The sequence below is a fragment of the Lithobates pipiens genome, unplaced genomic scaffold (genome assembly GCF_037356315.1).
Source record: "Lithobates pipiens isolate NorthernLeopardFrog02 unplaced genomic scaffold, aLitPip1_a1.2 Scaffold_10, whole genome shotgun sequence".
Classification (NCBI taxonomy): Eukaryota; Metazoa; Chordata; class Amphibia; order Anura; family Ranidae; genus Lithobates; species Lithobates pipiens.
Genome location: NW_027507686.1, coordinates 139067651 through 139091060, shown reverse-complemented (window position 1 = coordinate 139091060; position 23410 = coordinate 139067651). Strand labels below are relative to the sequence as shown.

General features: G+C 41.4%; 1 long non-coding RNA gene across 1 annotated transcript; it reads left to right on the top strand.

Annotated features, from left to right (window-relative positions):
* Window positions 1-21865: 21865 nt before the first annotated feature.
* Window positions 21866-22317, top strand: LOC143942166 (uncharacterized). The gene is made up of 2 exons (XR_013264725.1): window positions 21866-21910; window positions 22106-22317. It is a non-coding gene; the product is annotated as an uncharacterized LOC143942166 (long non-coding RNA).
* Window positions 22318-23410: the final 1093 nt, after the last annotated feature.

The following is a 23410-nucleotide window of genomic DNA, read 5'->3' as shown; positions in this document are numbered from 1 at the left end:
TTCCAGACCCCTACGGATTGGAGCACCATGGACACAGAACTGTTCTGCCGCCACTTCGCGGGGCTTCGGTCCCCTCTGTGTACAATCTGCCAGTCAGCAACACATACTGCGGCCTGGTGCGCTACCTCAGTGGCAGCCCCGCCCTTCGTCGGCCCATCTACCTCGGGGGCCGCTCAGGGCCTGCAAGTGCCAGCTCGCCCGCCACAGACCGATAAGCTAGGGCGCCCAGTTAAGACCATGGGCGGTGCTTCGATCTGCAATAATTATAACAGTGGGTCGTGTAATTTCAGCCAGTGTAGGCTGCTCCATGTGTGCACCCAATGTCATAGAGCTCACCCCCGGCTCATGTGCGAGATCAAGCAGCTCAAAAGGTCCTGACTAAGCCGGCTCAATGTGTCGTGGCTTAGCGTCTACCTATCCAGCCACCCTACCCCCTCACTGTCCACCTTCCTCGTCCAGGGCTTCACGGAAGGCTTTCACACTGGACTCATCTCTCTTCCTCACGTCACACACGAGTGCCAGAACCTCCGCTCAGCAGCCACGGATGAGCTAGCCATCGACCAACTGCTGCAATCTGAACTAGATCAGGACTTTGTCATCGGCCCTTTCGTACAGCCCCCATTCGTCACCTGGCGAGTCAGCCCTATTGGGCTTGTCAAGGGCAAGTTCTCTAATAAACTCAGATTGGTTTATGATTTGTCAGCGCCTCATTCCTCTACGGTCCCCAGTCTCAATTCCCTTATTCCCTCTGAGGAGTTCTCCCTTAAATATGCATCAGTAGACATGGCCATCCAGGCCATTCTTAAGACAGGCACAGGTACCTGGCTCTCCAAGGCCGACATCTCAAATGCTTTTAAACTTCTTCCTATCCATCCTTCCCTCTGGTGCTGGCATGGAATCAAGTGGAGGCAGCAGTACTACTTTGCCACTAAGCTCACGTTCGGGTCCAAGAGTAGTCCTTGGCTCTTCGACACCTTCGCACAGGCTCTTGCTTGGATCTTGTTACATGTAGCCCAGTGTCGGGAAGTCATTCATTATCTGGATGACTTCCTGCTGATAGAGCCGCCCGGCTCTCCCCCACAAGATCTGGCTAAGTTGAGGGGAGTCTTCAGTAACCTTAATGTCCCCATTGCGGAGCACAAGGTGGAGGGTCCATCGCAGGCTATCACCTTCCTCGGGGTCAGCCTAGACACTAACACCATGCAGGCCAGCCTTCCCCCGGATAAACTGACCCGCATCAGGACGGTCCTGAGGGACTTTACTCATGCCAGGACTTGTACCAAGAGACAGCTCCAGTCCCTCCTTGGTATGCTCAATTTTGCTATGCGCATCATCCCCCAGGGGCGCTCGTTCGTGTCACGCCTGCTGGCCTTATTATCCCACTCTCAGGACCCGGAGCAAGTACTCAACCTGGATTCCGCGGCTATTGCAGACCTAGCCATGTGGGAGGAATTCCTGTCCTCCTGGAACGGAGTGTCCCTGTTCGTCCCCTCCGTGTCCGCCCTTTCACCTCGGGTGGTGACCGACGCAGCGGCCTCCACGGGCTTTGCGGCTATTTTTGGCAACCTCTGGCTCGCAGCCCCCTGGCCTCCACAGATACTGGCTATTCCTGGCTTCACTGAGACGTCCTCCCTGTTTGAGCTATATCCCATTGTAGCCGCTGCACACACCTGGGGCCGCAGCTGGTCAGGCCAGACGGTGGTCTTTTCTACAGATAACCTGGCCACTGCGGAGATTGTCAATAAAGGCAGGTCCAGATCTCTACAGATTATGTCCTTCCTGCGGCGACTGACCCAGCTCTCATTATTGTTTCAATTCAACCTTCATTGTTCTTTTGTCCCCGGCAAATTTAATCAGGCGGCGGATGCCCTCTCCCGCTTTAACTTTGTTTCGTTTTTTGATCAGGTACCCGGAGCCGGACCAACTTCTGCAGCTATCCCGGACTGGTCTCAACTGACATTGGATTAGCCCCGCACTTGTCAGCAGCGACTCAACTTATTGATCACTCCCTCTCAGACAATACCCGCAAGGCCTATCAGTCGGCCTGGAGGGCCTTTACTCGCTTCATATCATCCCACAATACAGAGACCTCCCGGGTCAAGCAAGTCCTTGCCTTCCTTTCCTACTGCCATTCGGACTTGGCATTATCGTTCAACACAATCCGATTGTACTTGGCCGGGGTACAACACTTCACGTCCCTCCAGGACCCTACTAAGCCCTCCTTATTCACCTATCACGCCGTCCGGGCACTCATGCGCGGCATTCAGAAACGTCGGCCGGTTTCCAGCATCAAACGGCTGCCTATCACGGGCGAAGTATTCAGGGACATGTCAGACATTCTGGCCTCCTCACCTTTCGGTCTCCATGTCAGTGTCGTCCTGCAAGCAGCCATACACCTGGCCTTCTACGGCTTCTTGCGGCCAGGCGAGTTTACCTGCAGTAGCCCCTCGGCACGTATGCTGTGCAAACACCATCTAGTAAGGTTTGAGGACCATTTCATCCTACATTTAGCGGTCTCAAAGACACAGCAGCTTGGCCCAGGTACGGACATACATCTCTATAAGACCCACAACCGCTGGTGTCCGGTCGCTGTCCTCACCCGCTTGCTGACCCTTTTGGCCGATCAACCAGGGACTGGCCCACTTCTCCCCTTTCACTCCAAACCTCTCAACGCAGCCCAGTTCATGGAGCATGTCAGGATACTCCTGGGCATCCTTCACCTCAATCCTGCGCACTACTCGGGACATTCGTTTCGCATCGGGGCAGCTTCAACGGCCTCCCGCCAAGGGGTCCCGGTCCACGTCATCAAAAAGTTGGGTAGATGGAAGTCCTCCTGTTTTGCCCGTTATGTACCCAATCCGCAAGTTGAGATGGCTCAGGCCTTTGTCAAACTTACCCAGTAACAATCTTGGTTCAATAAAATGCATCCCCTACCTGAGTGTTTTGCCCCCTTATTTTGGTATACCGTACGTTAGACCAGGGCACACTTTCAGGTCCATTTCAGGTAGCGAGTTTATGTTGTCCTTGTCTATCATCCTTGTCCGTATCGGTCAGAGGGCTCTTCACCATAAATAGAAAGGCCAGTATGGTGGCCTGAAATTATGGGAGGAGCCCGGTGGTGTATATAACCTGCCGTCCGCCCATCTTCCTCGTCGGTTCCGGTGCGCGATACCCGCCCACCCGTCCCCTTTTATCAGGCCTTCACTCTAGCATACTCCTCATATGAGTACTCATTTCACCCATTTCATATTCATTTCATTTTAGGGTATGCCCCCTTATTTTGGTATACCGTACGTTAGACCAGGGCACACTTTCAGGTCCATTTCAGGTAGCGAGTTTATGTTGTCCTTGTCTATCATCCTTGTCCGTATCGGTCAGAGGGCTCTTCACCATAAATCATTTTAAGGACATTTCCCTTCCATGAAATCCAGGGGTAGATCCATCCACTGTTTGGTCTGCGCTTGTAATTGTGACAGTAGTGGGCACAAATTATTAGTAATTTACGAAGCTAAAGGCAGTTGAGATATAATATCCAAATATCTAAAAGAAGTGGCAATCTGTAATCTAGAGTCTGAATGGATCAGGGGTATAGTAGTTTGATCTAGCGGAAAAAGGATGGACTTGTCCCAGTTCACCCTGAATTCATAAAAAATCTCCAAAGATGTTTATTTCAGATAGAAGGTTTTTAAGAGAGTCATGGGGATCAGCCAGGTATACTAAAGTGTCCTCCGCATATAAGGAAATATGTTCCTCTATAGTATCAATGGGGAGGCCTCTAATTAGGGGGGAGCTACAAATCCGTATAGCGAGGAGTTCCATAGCTAGAGCAAATAGGAGGGGTGACAAAGGACACCCCTGCCTAGTGCTCCTGGTTATCGCAAAGGCCTTAGTAACATGGGAGTTAACCCTGATACGAGCCAGCAGTGAAGTGTAGAAGAGTCGTATCCATGCTATGAGTCGAGGACCAATCCCTTACAGCTGTAACACTCAAAATATATAGGGCCATTCTACATTATCGAAAGCTTTGCAGGTATCCAGAGACACAATGACACGAGTTGGGGGACAAACGTGGAATTATTTTAAATTGTGAAATAGTTTATGGATATTCATTCTAGTTGATCAGCCGGGTATAAAACCACCCTGGTCACTCTAAACCAACTTTGCAACCACTGTATGAAGACAATTGGCCAAAACTTTAGCCAGGATCTTTATATCCACATTGATAAGGGATATCAAGCGATAAGAATCTTAAGGATTTTTACAAGCTTATTATCTGTTATCTTGTTGTTTTGTTTTTCCTGAACCAGATAGGGTGCTAAAAGTGATTAAGTCCTGTTTTCATTTCTTTTGGTCATCTAAATGGAGAAATTAAAGAGAGAGAAAGTGGTGAAAGTAAGAATGAATGGAGGAAAAGGGATGTATGATAACATATACGTGAATGGAAATGTATAGAGGAGAAGTAAGTTGTGGGAGTTTGACTTACAGAAGCCAGTATGTTTTGGTGCACCTTGGTTTTATGTAATTGAGAGAGGGATGAAGAGGTATGGTCTGGGTGAGGTAAGAAAATAGATAGATAGAGAAGAAGGAGAATGTGAGAATGTATGGAAAAGGGTATGTAGTAACGACTTAATGAATCAGCAGAAAGATGTGGCATTGATGGCAATACATAATTGTTTACCAAGAGTATTTCAGAGGAGGATATTGTAAGCATTAACAGGGAAAAGGGAATTGGGGAGAAAAATAAAAAATATGAATAAAAGAACCTTCACATAAAAGACCTCAAAAGAAAAACTGTGGGTTCAGTTGGACTTTTTAGGCATAAAAGAAGTTGTGAACACAACCAATATATTCAAAAAGGGATTATTTCTATTTATTATTGAGACAAAAGTAGAAACAATAAATTAATTTTTTTTTCTTTTTACAAAAAAAATAAATATTTCCTCCTTATAACTACACATTTAAGACCTAATTGACATCCTATCAAAAGTAGTAAAATTCACTTCAAATTTCCAAAAGGGAAAAAAAAAAAAATACATATCTATATAAATATAGAATCAAAGATATCAACCATACAGTCAACAGTTACATATATTCTGGTGCTCTACATGTTTCGCGTCTGGAAATGACGCTTCTTCAGGAGCTGATAACAGTGTTATTCCTTCACAGAGTGTGTCCCAGATGGAGAGACCACCGTTCCCGAAGGAGAGTAGGGAAGTTGGCACGATTTTCAAACACTCATTTCTCCACAAAGGAGAAAAGGGGGGAGGGAGGGGAAAAAAGAATAAGCGTTGAGCAATAAATGTAAGTGTGAGTTTAAAGTTGGTGGGATCACTTCAAAAGTGTGTTGAGCCCATAGGGCTTCAAACATTTAATTTTTAGTGGGTGTTCTTAAAATGTGGGTAACCAGACGTTGGATAGTAATGGGTATTCTGAGTATCCCCTGAGCTTAAAGTGCAGTGGAGCAGACCAAGTTCCCACTGGGTAAAGAGGGAAGGCAGAGGGGGAATCAAAAAAGCAGGCTATTTAGCCCGTTCACCCCTATCGTGTTTATTTTTGTGAAAGATGGCCACCATTGATTCTATATTTATATAGATATGTATTTTGTTTTTTTTCCCTTTTGGAAATTTGAAGTGAATTTTACTACTTTTGATAGGATGTCAATTAGGTCTTAAATGTGTAGTTATAAGGAGGAAATATTTATTTTTTTGTAAAAAGAAAAAAAAAATTATTTATTGTTTCTACTTTTGTCTCAATAATAAATAGAAATAATCCCTTTTTGAATATATTGGTTGTGTTCACAACTTCTTTTATGCCTAAAAAGTCCAACTGAACCCACAATTTTTCTTTTGAGGTCTTTTATGTGAAGGTTCTTTTATTCATATTTTTTATTTTTCTCCCCAATTCCCTTTTCCCTGTTAATGCTTACATTTATAAAGTGATAACCAGGACGTGGCATTCTGTTTAAACTTTTCAGTGTATCCACAGACACCACCCTGTGATAGATACACATTCTTTCATTTAAATACTAATAGAGGAGGATATTGGTAAACAGAGGGATGTAGGGGGCACTAGAGTGTGGTTCATTTTTTTTGGGAGTGTGATTTTGCAAGAGTGTGGAGGAGTTTTGAAAGTTAAAAAAACAAAACAAAAACACCACGCTAAACCAAAATAGTTCATTAAAAAATAAACCCAAGAAAATAAATATATAAATACGAGTGTACAAATATACTGTAGTTGTATGTTGCTGATAACCACTGACGTGTTCCCACACCCAATCATGCAGTATATGTAAAAACTAGAGGGCAGTGCAAATAATTGAAAAATAATCTCATAAATACATAAATCCCATTTAATTTCATTATACAGTATATACTGTACAAACAGATAAATAAGATGTATACAAAGAAAATGTAAATCTTAAAGTGATCATTAATTAACAATGACAGTGCTGCAATTCTTATACCTTAATAAAATATAAAAAAGTCCACCGCTACTGTTTAACTTTCGCTGAACAATTTAAATGAATAATACCACAATCCTTATTTCTTGAATAAATATCAAAGTCCACCAATGTAGTGTAATATCCACAATAATAATAGTGCAAATAACATGCGTGCTTTAACCAGACTAAGTATGCAAAAAATATGCTCCAACGCTGTGCCACACAATGGTGAGGTCACCAGATCCCTGGGTCATAACACTGCAGCAATTCTCCCAGAACACATAGGACAGGTCTAGCTCCACTCCACAATAATAGAACTGTTCCACTCAGCAGGAGATACAGTGTACAAAATAAAAACTCTCATAGTGCAGTATGAAACTACTTGAATACTTTATTCTCCAAAAAGATAAATGTTTACTCACAAGGAAAGTGCACTCAATAATCCTCTGCGTTTAATAGTGCCTATTACAATATGGTATTTGTGCCCACTTAAGCAAGGACATCCATGGGGAGGATATGTAAAGATGGGCGCTTGTGAACTTCCGGTTGTGATGACGTCACATGGTTACACCTCCAACATGTTTCGTCGTGTGATACAGTGACTTCCTCATAGGAAAAACATGCGATGGATGTTAGCGGTTAGCGGATGTTGTTTTAAGTCATTACTACACCATGATACCCCTTTTTTCATACCCATTTTGCCAAGAGCATTATATTATGGCCAAATGAATATCTGAGCGATCTTCCAGGCAACACACCCCTATATTTCATGGAGACTGTATCTGGTGTTCCAAGGGGGAACCTGTGGATGGAAGCTAAAGTGGTCCTCAACATCAGAATCCTGGAGGATTTATTTTATACATGCCCATATATTTCAATTGGAGATGAGAGTTCTGGGAGCCTGGAGGGAGCACATGGTGTTTAAATTTATAAGCATTATTGTTTGATTCACAATGGTGTGGGATACAGAAGTCATAGGTAAGGATGAGCCGAACACCCCCCTGTTCGGTTCACACCAGAACCTGCGAACAGACCTAAACTTCATGTGAACTTTAAAACCCTATTAAAGTCTATGGGACTCAAACGTTCACAATCTAAAGTGCTAATTTTAAAGGCTAATATGCAAGTTACTGTCCTAAAAAGTGTTTGGGGACCTGGTTACTGCCCCAGGGGACATAGATCAATGCAAAAAAAAGTTTTAAAAACGGCTGTTTTTTCAGGAGCAGTGATTTTAATAATGATTAAAGTGAAACAATAAAAGTGCAATATTCCTTTAAATTTCGTACCTGGGGGGTGTCTATAGTATGCCTGTGAAAGGGCGCATGTTTCCCGTGCTTAGAACTGTCCCTGCACAAAGTGTCATTACGCAAGGAAAAAAAGTATTTTAAAATCACTTTCCATTGTCGGCTCCCGTAATACAGAGAACACTCAATGAGTGTTCTCTGTATTAGCCGACAATTCATTCATTGATAAAAAATAAAAAAATTAAACAAAAAAGGCATAGGGGTTCCCATAAATTCAATTACCAGACCCTTCAGGTCTGGTACGGATATTAAGGGGAACCCCGCATCAAATAAAAAAAAAATGTGACGGGGGTCCCCCTAAAAATCCATACCAGACCCTTTATCCGAGCACGCAACCTGGCAGGCCGCAGGAAAAGAGGGGGGGACGAGAGAGCGCCCCCCCCTCCTGAACCATACCAGGCCCCATGCCCTCAACATTGGGAGGATGCTTTGGGGGTCTGTGACCCCTCAAAGCACCATGTCCCCATGTTGATGGGGACAAGGGCCTCATCCCCACAACCCTGGCCGGTGGTTGTGGGGGTCTGTGGGTGGGGGGCTTATCAGAATCTGGAAACCCCCTTTAACAAGGGGTCCCCCAGATCCCGCCCCCCTGTTTGAAATGGTAAGGGGGTACAAAAGTACCCCTACCATTTCAAAAAGAAAGTGTAAAAATGGTTAAATAAGACAAACACACTTTTGAAAAATTCCTTTATTAAAAATAAAAAAATAAAAAAAAGATTCCAGCGGTGATAATCCACTTTTGTCACAGACCCCCAAAGCATTCTCCCAATGTTGAGGGCATGTGGCCTGGTACGGTTCAGCAGGGTTGTGGGAATGAGGCCCTTGTCCTCATCAACATGGGGACACGGTTCTTTGGGGGGGACATGGTAAGGTTCAGAAGGGGGGGCACTCTCTCGCCCCCCCTCTTTTGCTGTGGCCTGCCAGGTTGCGTGCTCGGATAAAGGGTCTGGTATACATTTTTAGGGGGAACTCCACGGCATTTTTTTAAAAAAAATTGGCGTGGAGTTCCCCTTTAAATCCATACCAGACCTGAAGGGTCATGTAAAGTGCAAAAACAGTTTTCCAGATGCCTCTTCCGTCACTTCCGGTCCGCTCTGTATCTCCAGCCATGGCCTACGTGTTACGTCATGTGACTTCATCAGCCCTATGTGCTACGGCACATCACGTGACTCCCCTGATGAAGTCACGTGACGTGACGTAACGTGTAGGGGATGGCCGGAAATACAGAGCGGACCAGAAGTGACGTAAGAGGCACCTGATATTCAGTTTTTGCACTTTACCTGCGCTTTTATAACTTTGTCTATGTAAGAATCCATTTGGCTTTTGGCTTTTTGTATCACCTAAGACCAGTCACGTCACTGGGTGCATGTAAGGGTTTACAATCACTTTAAGTTTTAGCACGCTTGGATTGTTTTTATTTTATCTATTTTTTCACTAACACATGTTTTTTTATTTTTTTTAGTGTGGAGGAGTAGAAAAGGATTAAACTGTGGTATTTAAGGGATACGGTGAAGCGGGAGTGTATGCTAGGGTTAAATTTGATTATGTAAATTAGGAAGGTTGGGGGAATTTTTTGTGAGTTTTGAGTATGGGAAGGAGAGGATGGGACCATTATATGAAAATACTTGAAGGGAGGGGGGATGTGATATAAAAAAATTATGTTTTTAGATTTATGCTGAAATTATATGAAATTTCAAAAAAAGTTATGTAAATGACTTTTATTTTGTGAAAACTTAATACAAGAATTAAAAAAAAGCTGATGGCTACAGCGCTGATCAGTGTATTCTGGCAGGGGAGGAGAGCCTGCTGTCGATATAAACAATAGCACCGTGGGAGGGGTTCTCCATCCATCTCACTTTTTAGATGCAAGAATCTGAGTTTTATACTCAGTCCGCCGAACTAACAGTGTGTACCCAGCTTTAGAATGTAATCATCACAAACAGCTAATTGCAAGATTTAAATCCCTGTCCCAACTCCTCCCCCCATGCAGATATATTGTTTGTACTTCTACAGAAAGCAGGTAATTTGCGTGTCCTAGCTTCAGTATAGCACACACTTTTCAGCTGACATGTTAATTTTTGATTAACAACTAGAATTTGATAAGTATTCCTGTAAAAGATTATTAATGGCAAGTTCAAAGTCACCACATATTCTGACTCTGTTATCTACTAGTGTGACTCCCAGGAGTGTTAGCTTAGTGTATGTGTAAACAGTGCTTGCAAATGCAAATCAAAACAAATAAATATATATATATATATATATATATATATATATATATATATATATAGTACACTATACTGCCAATATGGAATTCTTAAATAAAATCCATGATTGCAAATGGTAAAAAATAATGATAAAAAGATTATATGGTGCAAATATGCTATTCTCAAAAAATAAAAAATAAACAAAATAAATATTGAAAAATAATACAAGTGCTTGGTCCTAAATATTGGTGATGATCAAGTTTTAACAATTCCTTTCAGCTATGTTAAAGTGCCTTTGTTCTTTCTTCTACTACATTATCCACTTTAGTGCCACCATTTCACCACATGCGTGATATAGTTCCCCACTCACAAAATGGAGTTGACCCTTTTGTTGTATAACAAAAGGAGTCAGAATCGCTTAGTGGCCATCCAGAGACCAGGGGTATATTGCAAAACAATCTCCAGGGTCCTTTCCTTGTGGTAGTGTCACTAATGGCTCCAATTGCAAAGTTATTTGTGGATGAGGAAGAAAGAGAAGGTCGAGCTTCTCATAGTGTAAAATGTTTCAGGTTTATTTTAAAATATATCCGAACATGGGCTTTCCATTAGTACAAAATTAGACTGTGGGCTCCAGCGTGCATTCCACCTGCTTAGAAACCTATGCACTGTGCCTTCACATTTGATGCATTTCGTCACTAAGATGAAACGCATCAGCTAGGATTCTAAGAGGAACCTAAGGGGTTAATCCTACACATTGTGTAAAAAGACTGTTTCATCCTGTCTTCTCTGATCCTCCCCTTTTCCACTGTCTCTAATCCATCTTCTGAGGCTTTGGTGTCACTATGCACAGCCTCAGTTTGGTGTGTATTGCTAGAGAGATTTTTTTTTCTTGGGCAGGTGTATGTGATCAGCACAGGGCCAATAAGAACTGTCCAGACAGAGGGTCAGGGGTCCTGCAGCCTCATAGGACAGTCAGAGCAGATTGAAAACTCCTTCTACATGCTTTAACCAGGCACTGATATAATTCACAAGACTGCTTTAACTGCTGATGAGAAAAGGTATTTAGCAGTTTATATTTACTAAAATAATTGCATTTCCATGTTCTGTGTACCATGGGAGACCAGATATGGTGAATGCAGGGTCCTGGGTTTAGTAACACTTTAATTCTTAAAATGTCTAAAACTGATCAAATATACACATATCAAAGGGCTAATACATCTAAGTAAAAAAACAAAAAACATTGTAATAAAAATAAACTAACAAACAAAAAGCAATATGATTACATTAGTGTGTATACACAATATCTATATATTTATTTCCGTGTTCATGCTACTGTTCTCCTAAAGAAAATATTTCAGACACTCTGCTACTGTAGTCCACAAGAATAATATAACATAATTAAATAGGCAGAGAATTTGATGACCGCTTTGATTTTTCTGAGTTTAATGAATGCTTACATAAAATATCCATCGTTATCATTTTACTGTCTATTCACTAGTTCTGTATTAGTTTCCTTCTTTACAATTGATGGGTTTAGGTGACTTAATAAACTCAAGCTAACTTGATTGATTGTCCACCTTAGTCATATCCCTGCATTCAGCTAATTCATCACTGTTGTATTTCTAATGAGGTTTTTAGATCTGGTGGGTACTTGGAGATGTATGTATCTGACTCTGAGGACTTACTCATGCTGTTCAGCCTAGTACAGGTCATTTTCATGATTTTACATAGCATTGCTCTCACAGTGTCAGGCACCTAATGTGGCTGAGATTAAATATCTGCCTTGCTTGGCCTTTGATCACACTCCAGTTATACTGCATTTAAGAGATGAACTTATTATTTTTTTACTACTAGCTGGCCATCTCTTTTTTCCCTTAAATTTTTTTTTGAGTTTGTAACAATAGATGATGATCTTTCAATGAAACAGAAGTTCTTCTGAATCCATTAACTGTATGGAAAATATATACGGCATATGCATGTCCTAAATCTTGCCAGTGGATAGTAAAAAGTTAACAAAAAAATATAAAAATAATAATTTGTTTAAGAAAAGAAAACTACCAGATTACAATTTTCTGATAAACCATGTATAAAATACAAATGCACTAAGCTTCCAAAGCATATTTATTGCCTTTATGGAATTAAGTTACATAAAAACCTTTTAGTTAGCCAAGTTAATATATGTGAAAATGCCAATTATGGCAATTAGAACTAATAGACCTCTTAATAGAAAAGGTCAAGGTTTTGCTTATAATGATATTCATGGTTGTAAAGGCAAAGATATTTCTCCTCCATGCAGGTGGCAGACAGGCATACTACAATAGACAGATCTATTACAATAGACTATATTGTCCTCTCCTAGGTATATATACACTTAAATAATTATGAAGTATTTGTTTACCAAAACAGATGATGTTTAGAATAGTAGTTATAGTATATTGTTTTCTCATGTTTGAGGAAAATATAGTGGAATTCTAGCCACACAGATATAAATACCATATACACTGTATTACCAAAAGTATTGGAATGCCTGCCTTTACACACACAGGAACTTTAATGGCATCACAGTCTTAGATCATAAGGTTCAATATTGCGTTGGCCCATCCTTTGCAACTATAACAGCTTCAACTCTTCTGGGAAGGCTGTCCATAAGGTTTAGGAGTGTGTCTATGGGAATGTTTGACCATTCTTCCAAAAGCTCATTTGTGAGGTCAGGCACTGATGTGGACGAGAAAGCCTGGCTCACAGTCTCTGCTCTAATTCATCCCAAAGGTGTTCTAATAGGTTGAGGTCAGGACTGTGCAGGCCAGTCAAGTTCTTCCACCCAAAATGCACTCATCTATGTCTTTATGGACCTTGCTTTGTGCACTAGTCCAAATCATTTGAAGGAGGGGGATTATGGTATGGGGCTGTTTTTCAGGGGTTTTGCTTGGTCCCTTAGTTCTAATGAAGGGAACTCTTAACGCATTAGCGTACTAAGATATTTTGGAAATTTTATGCTCTTAACTTTTTGGTAATCGTTTGAGCATGGCCCCTTCCTGTTCCAACATGACTGCACACCAGTGCACAAAAAAGGTCCATAAATACATGGATGAGTGAGTTTGGGGTGGAGGAACTTCACTGGCCTGCACGGTCCTGACCTCAACCTGATAGAACACCTTTGGGATGAACTAGAATGGAGACTGTGAGCTAAGCCTTCTGGTCCACCCCCATCAAATCATTCTCTGCAGCTATTACCTTTTGTACCACCACCCCCTCCCTTTAAAATGTAAGCTCTACTAGCAGGGCCCTCCTATACCTTTTGTATTGTACTGTAATTGTGTTGTCCCCCCTATACATTGTAATTCGATGCGTAAACTGTTAGCTCTATATAAATCGTGAATAATAATAATAATAATAATAATAAATACTGTTCTTTATGCCAGGAAACTGGAGATTGTCCATAGCAACCAAAAAATGTCAGTTTATATCAAAAGTGGTTATAGACCAGCTAGAAAACAACGATAATAAATTAGAATCACTCGCAGAATTGAGCGATAGTAATTTGTGGGGAAATTCGTCATCTAACAGCAACAATTATGAAACTCAGCACATTTCAGTGTTTTTGATTTGATTACATTATTGAATCATTTTTATTATTATTATATTATTATTTGTTATAATTATTTATAGTTATTTATTATATATATATATATATATATATATATATATATATATATATATATATATATATATATATATATATTTATTTATATTAATTTATGATTTCACATTTCAAATTTTATCATACCCGAGATGTCTATTAGACTCTTGTTTGGATGGATTTAAGTGAATTATTTCTAAGAATTACAGGCCTACAATATAATACGCCAAATTTCCATACAAAATAATGGTACCGCTTTCAGCACCTAAAATGTAGAAATAATCATACCGCCAGGGAAGTTAACCAGTTCCCTACCGCTGTATTGTAAAATGATGGCGGCAGGAATCGTTCCTTCCTCCTGGTGGGCGTTATATGATGTTCTTAGCTCCCCGCATCACTGGGGACCCAGTGCATGTGTGCCTGGCCTCAAAGTCCACTCATCACAGAGCAAGGACGCGGATCTGTGTGCAAACACACAGATCCACGTCCTGTCGGGGGAGAGGAAAACTGATTATATGTTCCTTGTACAGAACAGAGGAACACCGATCGGTCTCCTCCCCTCATCAGTCCCCTCCCCCCACAGTTAGAATCACTCCCTAGGACACACATTTAATCCCTGCAGCGCCCCCTAGTGTTAACCCCTTCCCTGCCAGTAACATTTATACAACAATCAGTGCATTTTTATAACACAGATCACTTTATAAATGTGAATGGCCCAAAATAGTGTCAAAAGTGTCCGATCTGTCCGCTGCAATGTCACAATCATGATAAAAATTGCAGATCGCTGCCATCAGTAGTAAAAATAAATAAATAAATAAATAAATAATAGACAATAGACAAATCTATCCCCTATTTTGTAGGCGCTATAACTTTTGAGCAAACCAATCAATATACGCTTATTTGGATTTTTTTTTGCCAAAAATATGTAGAAGAATACATATTGGCCTAAACTGAGGGAAAAAATGTATTTCTTTTTTAAAAAAATTGGCTATTTATTATAGCAAAAATTAATAAATATTGTGTTTTTTTCAAAGTTGTCGCTCTTTTTTTGTTCATAGCGCAAAAAATAAAAATGCAGAGGTGATCAAATACCACCAAAAGAAAACTATTTATGGGGAAAAAAATAGATCAAAATTAAATTTGGGTACAATGTTCCAACACGCGCGCCAACGCATGTGCGCACACGCGCCAATGCGTGTGTGTGCACGGTAGTTGGCGCCTGATGGTCTATTTAAGCCTGCTGCAGACTATAGGCAGGTTGCTGGATTATCGTCAGCTCCCGTGTTCCTTGTACCTGCTGCCTGTATCTGATTACCTGATTCCTGTGACTACTTGGCTTGCCTGACTCTCTCTGTTCTCTGCCTGCACCAACCCCTGGCTTGGACCTGACTACACTCATGCCTGCACTTCCTGTACCTCCACTTGTCCGCACAGTGTTGACCCTTGGCCTGGCTACCAACTCTGTTCCTGATTCATCATGCTGTACCTCATATCAGATTGGACCTGTTGTGTATGACCCCTGGCCTGGCTTGACCCTGCTCCCAGTTGCTCCACTGGAACCCGTCCACGCACGGCTGCCCAACCTACCTACCTACCTACCTGTGCACTCCAGCAGCCCAGCTACTCAGCTACCCAGCAACCACATCCAGCAACCCGTGCACCTTTGGGAACCATACTCCCTGTCTCACTCCCAGGGGTACGCTGCACTCAGCCGCAAGGGGCGCCCTCTCAGCAACCCGGCCTCCCACCAGAGACTTAATACCTAGGCAGGAAGGGGGTAAAAATGAAAGTAGAATTATAGGCACAACTTTTTCTTTTCATTTTGGATGAAGTAAGGGAGGGCTAAAATCCCTGTCCGTCAGTTTTTTTTTTTTAGCTATCTATGTACCCATTAGAAGATTTTCCCTCTATTACTTTTCTAGGGACAACCTGAAATTTGGGCTTTTCTTTTACTTTCAATAATAATGGTAAACAGGACAAATAGAGACTCTCAAGTAGGCCAATCTCCCTACTGGGGACACAGACACAGTCCCAGCATGCCCCGGGACTTCACCCAGTGACCATGCCCCATGCCTATATAAGTGATCGTGCAGCGCTCACACAGCATTACAGCGGGAGAGAGCGTTGTGTCAACATTGGAAGAAGAGAAGGAGAGGGAAGAAGGGCGCAGAAGACCGGGCCACCGCTAAAAAAAGAGCTGGAAGAAGATAGCAGAGGACCCAGCAAAAGAACTGGGAATAGGCCAGAGACCGGGAGAAGACACCGGAGAGCAGTAGAAGAGGCAGAAGAGCAGGAGAAGAGGCCGGAGAGCACAGAGAAGAACCGGAGAGTGCAAAGGAGTTGGAAGAAGACCCCCGAAGTCAGAAGAAGACCCCCAGAGCTGCCTAATAAATTACTTTGAGTACTTTGTTGTGTGCTTTTTTATTGACACTTTTTTCCCTCAGGTGAATGGGTAGGGGTACGATGTACCCCATACTCATTCACATAGGATAGGGGGCCTGGATCTGGGGGCCCCCTTATTAAAGGGGGCTCCTGGATAGGGATAAGCCCCCCGCCCGCAGACCCCAACAACCAATGGTCAGGGTTGTCGGAAAGAGGCCCTTGTCCTCATCAACATGGGGACAAGGTGTTTTGGGGTGGGGGCGGAGGGTGCCCCCTTTCCCCAAAGATCCCCCCCATGTTGAGGGAATGGGGCCCGGTACGGTTTAGGGGGGTTGTGTGCTCAGATAGGGGTCTGGTATTTAATTTTGGGGGGACCCCACGCCATTTTTTTGGCGTAGTGGGGTTCCCCTTAAAATCTATTCCAGACCTAAGGGCCTGGTATGCCTTTGGAGGGGAAGCCACGTCGGCTCTATTAGAGAGGCGAAATTGCCGCTTCTCTCGTGCTCACTACAATAGGAAAATATGACATTTTCCTATTGCAGCCAGCGCAAGATATACAGTGCCCTGTTGCCAAGAACCAGCGTGAAACACAATCTCGCGGTCAGGTACTGAATGCAAGTTATTGTCATAAAAAGTGTTTGGGGACCTGGGTCCTGCCCCAGGGGACATGTATCAATGCAAATTTTTTTTTTTTAAACGTCAGTTTTTTCGGGAGCAGTGATTTTAATAATGCTTAAAGTGAAACAATAAAAGTGTAATATTCCTTAAAATTTTGTACCTAGGGGATGTCTATAGTATGCCTGTAAAGGGGCGCATGTTTCCCATGTTTAGATCAGTCTTACAGCAAAATGACATTTCTAAAGGAAAAAAATAATTTAAAACTACTTGCAGCTATACTGAATTGTCGGTCTGACAATACACATGAAAGTTCATTCATAAAATGAATTATTAAAATCACTGCTCCTGAAAAAACGGCCATTTTTAAAACTTTTTTCTACATTGATACATGTCCCCTGGGGCAGGACCCAGGTCCCCAAACACTTTTTATGACAATAACTTGCATATAAGCCTTTAAAATTAGCACTTTTGAATTTTCATGTTCGTGTCCCATAGACTTTAACAGTGTTTGTATGTTTAAATTAAGTTTTTGCCTGTTCACATGTTCTGGATGCTAACCGAACAGGGTGGTGTTCGGCTCATCCCTAGACACCACATCCTGAATCAACATCTGGGTGTCACAGACCACCTGTATGTTCATTGAATGATAGTTCTTGCGGTTCCTATAGATATACTTCTTGTGGCTGGGTGGAAAGAGTGGGACATGTGTGAAATCAATTTGTCCATTACATTTGGGATGGATTCAATGCTGTAAAATCTGCCTTTAATACCTTCCCACTCCTGGCGAGATGATGGCATATAGATATACAGTAGGTGGATGCAAGTGCACGGAATCCCTGCAGCACTCCAAGTATTCGGGAAAACAATGGCTGTGACATCAAAGAAAGAAGGGGCCAAAAAGAGGGCTGGGGAATCACCAACCCCTGGGACTTTAAAGGTATCAAATCAAGAAATATTAGCAAAACCTTAATGTATAAAATATTACAATTTTATTCAAGCTGTACACAATTAGGGAAACATTCATAAAAACGATGATTTAACATCAATTTGCAAACGAAAGCATGTAGATCATCTTTCACCAGACAGAAGAGGTGAAGGAAAGGCAAGCTGCAATCGTTCTCAACATGTTTCGCCCGCCATGGGCTTCTTCAGGAAAAACTGATTGAGCAGCCAAAGAGCTAGGGTGATAAAAAAAAAATATGAATGTTACTATAGATTAGTGTATAGAGCAACAACAGTTGATAGGATAAGTAACAGTAGATGACAAATGAATTGATAAGGAAAATCGTATTACGTAGATCAAATTGATAAAGCAGATACTTAGTGTGTTTTGAATAGTTAACTTATAAACTTATTACAATGAATGAGTATCTCACCGATATTGCCAATGCTCCAAAAAGAATTCAAAAATATCAGACGAAAATCAATTTTAAGACTTTTAGGAAATCTATACTCAATTTTAGCGATAAAGTCGCAGGTCAGGAGAGATTAATCGCCTATAGGGAATCTGCAGAGAGAAATAAAACAAATTCAAAGAGATATAGAAAAAACGAGAAAAAACCATTGGGCCCTTTAAGAGAGAGGAGCCAAATTTAAAATGCGTAAATCATAGGTATGGTAATTACCCAAATAGTAATGTAGAATCAAGCCCTAAAGAATATAGATCTAAATCAACTAAGTTCCCTTCTTTACAAGGGAATCCCAATATATGGGCGTTCACGCAGCAGGTAACAAATGAGATCTGTAAAACTCAGTGGTTGCCCTCAAAAAAAAAAAAAAAAAAAAAAAAATCTAATTTATCTACCCAACAGAAAGCAGCTTTGACTGCCTTACAAAATCAGTCTCATTTAATCATTAAACCTTCTGACAAGGGAGGAAATTTGGTGGTCATGGACACGGCACAATATGAACAAATGGTTAACAACATACTTCAGAACAAGGAGTGGTACAGAAAAATCCCAGAGAGTCATGTAAATTACACCATTACTCAATTTCGTAAATTAATTGGAACATTTTATCATCGGGGAGTCATAAACAAAAAAACATGGGAATATTTAAATGTAACTGATCCAAAGACCCCTACCCTATATGCGTTACCGAAAATCCATAAAAACGCTAAAAATCCACCAGGTCGCCCCATTGTTTCGGGCAATGGTTGTCTTACTGAACCTTCGAGTGCTCTTGTGGATGACTATCTTCGATCCTTTGTGGAGAGTCTATCCTCCTACTTACAAGACACTAGAGATCTACTTAGAGTTTTAGACGGAATGTGCATTCCCGAGAATTCTTGGCTCGTCACTCTCGATGTGGAGGCCCTCTACAACTCTATACCCCATGACCTAGGTCTGAGAGTTGTGGAGGGTTTCCTTTCCGAGACTGGCGAGGTTCAAACCAACTATAATCAATTGGTCCTAAAATTGCTTTCTTTCATTTTGAATAATAACATTTTTATTTTTGGGCGCTCCCATTACCTCCAGGTGCAGGGGGTGGCTATGGGGACCAAATGTGCCCCCTCCTATGCCAACCTGTACCTGGGGGGATGGGAGCGCCACATTTGCCATCGTGAGGATTTGGCTGAGTATCTCTGTCAGATTCCGGTCTGGCGCAGATATATAGACGATATTTTCCTTATCTGGACAGGAACTGAAGTTGAGCTGTCCAATTTCATGGAAGTACTCAATATCAATAATTATAATTTAAAATTCACCATGGAAAAAAGCAAGTCATCCATTACTTTTCTGGACATTCAAATCTACGCCAATGACCAAGGCGAAATTGGTTCTACTCTTTTTAGGAAACCCTCGGCTGCGAACACCGTTTTACATGCTTCGAGCTCGCACCCCAAGCCATTGGTGACTAGTATTCCCTATGGACAGTATCTTCGTCTAAAACGCAATTGTAGCAGTGTAACTGATTTTGAACAAGAGGCCAAACAACTAAAAAAGCGTTTACAGCAGCGTGGCTACAGCAATAAGTGCTTAAAAAGGGCTTATGCTAGAGCCAACAAACATGCTAGATCCTCTCTTTTACACGTCAATAAACCCCCTCAACCGAATGAAGGAGTGAGATTGATCACTCGTTATTGTGCTCAGCATTTTCAGATACGAGATATCTTAAGTAAACATTGGTATCTCTTACTGGGCGACCCTAGGATTTCAAAATTCCTAAGGGTTCACCCAGAGATAACCTTCAGGAAATCGCGTTCGATTAAAGATACACTGGTCAGGAGCCACTATGTTCCTCCAACTTCTATACCCTCGAGATTGGTTTTGGGATCTAGGCCGTGCCATAAATGTAGTTTCTGTCGATACATCTTAGCCTCGGACTCAATTCTTTTACCGAACAATCGATTGTATAAACCCAAATTTTCTGTCACTTGCACTTCGGTGGGCATTGTGTACATCATGATGTGTGAATGCGGCGCCTACTATGTAGGTAAGACAAAGAGGCCTTTCTTTCACCGCATCAGGGATCATGTCTCCCTGGTGCGTGGAAAGAAAATGGAGACCCCCATTAGTTGCCATATGGGCCTCTTTCATAATTTTGATGACACCAAAATGCATTTATTTGCTTTGGAATATGTGAGCCCAGGCGACAGAGGGGGTAACTACAATCAGATCCTTCTGCAACGAGAGGCCCGCTGGATCTTTGACCTTAGGGCCACAGATGCACCGGGCCTCAATGAAGCCTTTAGTTTTAAACCCTTCTTATAGGTTGGGTATTTTTCTCCCTTTTTTTTTTTTTTTTTGTATGTTTTTGTAATGTGTTTCTGTTTTGTTTTGCTTTGTTTAAATTGTAAATCTCTCCGAATTTGTCCATGCCCCAATTAGTCTAAGACTTTGAATATTTCAAAATATTTCACTAATTCTAACTGTCAATTGGAGACTTATCGCCTATGTTTTGATTTGGGTTTCTGCATGGGCGCCCCGGGGAACTAGTAACACCTCTGTTGGGCCCTGTCAATCAATCAGCGTCTCAACCCTTTATTGTTCCCCACATTAATGGGACTTTGTGGGTCTGTTACCGGTTTCTCTTCTTATTCATATTTTATTTTGCATTTATAAAAAAAAAAAATTTATTTTTATTTTTTCATTCATTATTCATTTTTTCTTTCAATTTTTTTCATTTTCTTTGGAATACAGTCCCTCTGGTAAATTTTACGAGTGGTTTTTATGCTGTGACTGTATTTATCTATTTAGCATTCCAGTGAATAGGCATATGGGATATACATGCATTACATTCCCCTGGAGATTTATAGTTTCTGTGCTGGCTGTATTGCTCCTTATAGATCTGCTTGATTCAACCAGATTATTGATGCTGGTTAGGAGCGTAGTAATAGGCTTATGATATGTTAATCCTTTATTTTTGCCACATTTATTTTCCATCTATCTGCCTGTTTAATTAGACCATGCTACCTTTCTTAAAAATGGTCGCTTTGGTTTCTCACGTCGTGCGGGACATTGCTGTCTAACCGCACGAGCCCATTGCCGTTCTCTGGAATTTCTAAAATGGCCGCGGAAGCTTCGGCACGCAATGCGTCCCGCGACGTGACGTCTGCGCATGCGCACTTCGTTATGCGAGCCGCGTCGCGATGTCCGCACATACGCACTTCGTTTCAACTATAGGGATACCGGTGTCAGCTCTCTTTTTTCCCCTTATTCTATTTCCGCCCGCAGCTCGGCGGTGACGTCAGACGCCGCCGAGCTGGAGAGGCTTAAAACCTCGTACTTCCATCAGTTGCCTCTTGGCAATTGATGGAACGAGTTGCATATTTACAAATACAGCCTGACCACTGGGTAAGTTGTCTAAACATTTTAGCCACAATTTCTATTCCCAGACATGAACATGCAATTGTTCCACTTCAGTGGATTTTATTGGATGCTTTCCTATGTTGACTGCATACCTTTCTATTGCTACAGACTCTTTCTTTTAAGAGCAATCTTTCTGTTCACTTTAGCTTCAATCATCACGTCTGTTTCCAAAACATTAACATGGACTCTGACTCTGACCTACCTTTGAAGTTAAAAGACTCCTTTTAAGCAACTCTCATTGATTCTACATTACTATTTGGGTAATTACCATACCTATGATATACGCATTTTAAATTTGGCTCCTCTCTCTTAAAGGGCCCAATGGTTTTTTCTCGTTTTTTCTATATCTCTTTGAATTTGTTTTATTTCTCTCTGCAGATTCCCTATAGGCGATTAATCTCTCCTGACCTGCGACTTTATCGCTAAAATTGAGTATAGATTTCCTAAAAGTCTTAAAATTGATTTCCGTCTGATATTTTTGAATTCTTTTTGGAGCATTGGCAATATCGGTGAGATACTCATTCATTGTAATAAGTTTATAAGTTAACTATTCAAAACACACTAAGTATCTGCTTTATCAATTTGATCTACGTAATACGATTTTCCTTATCAATTCATTTGTCATCTACTGTTACTTATCCTATCAACTGTTGTTGCTCTATACACTAATCTATAGTAACATTCATTTTTTTTTATCACCCTAGCTCTTTGGCTGCTCAATCAGTTTTTCCTGAAGAAGCCCATGCCGGGCGAAACATGTTGAGAACGATTGCAGCTTGCCTTTCCTTCACCTCTTCTGTCTGGTGAAAGATGATCTACATGCTTTCGTTTGCAAATTGATGTTAAATCATCGTTTTTATGAATGTTTCCCTAATTGTGTACAGCTTGAATAAAATTGTAATATTTTATACATTAAGGTTTTGCTAATATTTCTTGATTTGATACCTTTAAAGTCCCGGGGGTTGGTGATTCCCCAGCCCTCTTTTTGGCCCCTTCTTTCTTTGTTGTATTCATGGGGACGTGGTATCCTTAATCCGTTAAGATTCCCTCTCTCTCAAAATCTCTTCTCTTAATGGCTGTGACATCACAACAACATCACCAGCAACCTTCCGGTGGGAAGCCTTGCTGAGGAAATGCAGCACAGCGAGGAACTTCATCATGCCCTGAATAGCATGACTCCACTGGGTCTCCAGTACTACCCGCAGCCTCAAATACAGCAGAAGAATAAGCTCCTTGGTCAGCCAGAACTTCAGAAGAGCTTCAGCCTCTGTAAAATTATCCAGAAGAGTCTTTTCAGCAAAATGTCGTGGAGCCATCACAACGACCCTTCTCCTCCTTCTCATATGCCTTCTAAAAAAGGTTAAACTGCAAAAATTGCATTCAAAAACCTCCATTGCTGTTTTCGCTGTAAATCCAACTCTCCCTGTCACAAGCAGGAAATACGACACATGTTACTGCCAGCAAAAACCTGGTGTCAAATATTGCCTTTTTTGTACTTGCAAACCTGTTCTGTTTGTGAATTGGACTTAACAGCTTACTGCACGATATTTGCCAACAAATTATTTTGTTAACATTATTTAACCAGTTAAGCCCCGGACCAATTTGCAGCCAAAGGACCAAGCCCCTTTTTGCGATTCGGCACTGCGCCGCTTTAACTGACAATTGCACAGTCGTGCGACTTGGCCCCCAAACAAAATTGGCGTCCTTTTTTACCCACAAATAGAGCTTTCTTTGGTGGTATCTGATCACCTCTGCAGTTTTTATTTTTTGCGCTAAAAACAAAACTAGTGCGACAATTTTGAAAAATTACTTTTTGCTATAATAAATATCCCCCAAAAATATCAAAAAAAATTAGTTTTCCTCAGTTTAGGCCAATACATATTCTTCTACATATTTTTGGTGAAAAATATCGCAATTAGCGATTATTGATTGGTTTGCGCAAAAGTTATAGCGTTTACAAAATAGGGGATAGTTTTATAGCATTTTTATAAAAAAAATTTAACTAGTAA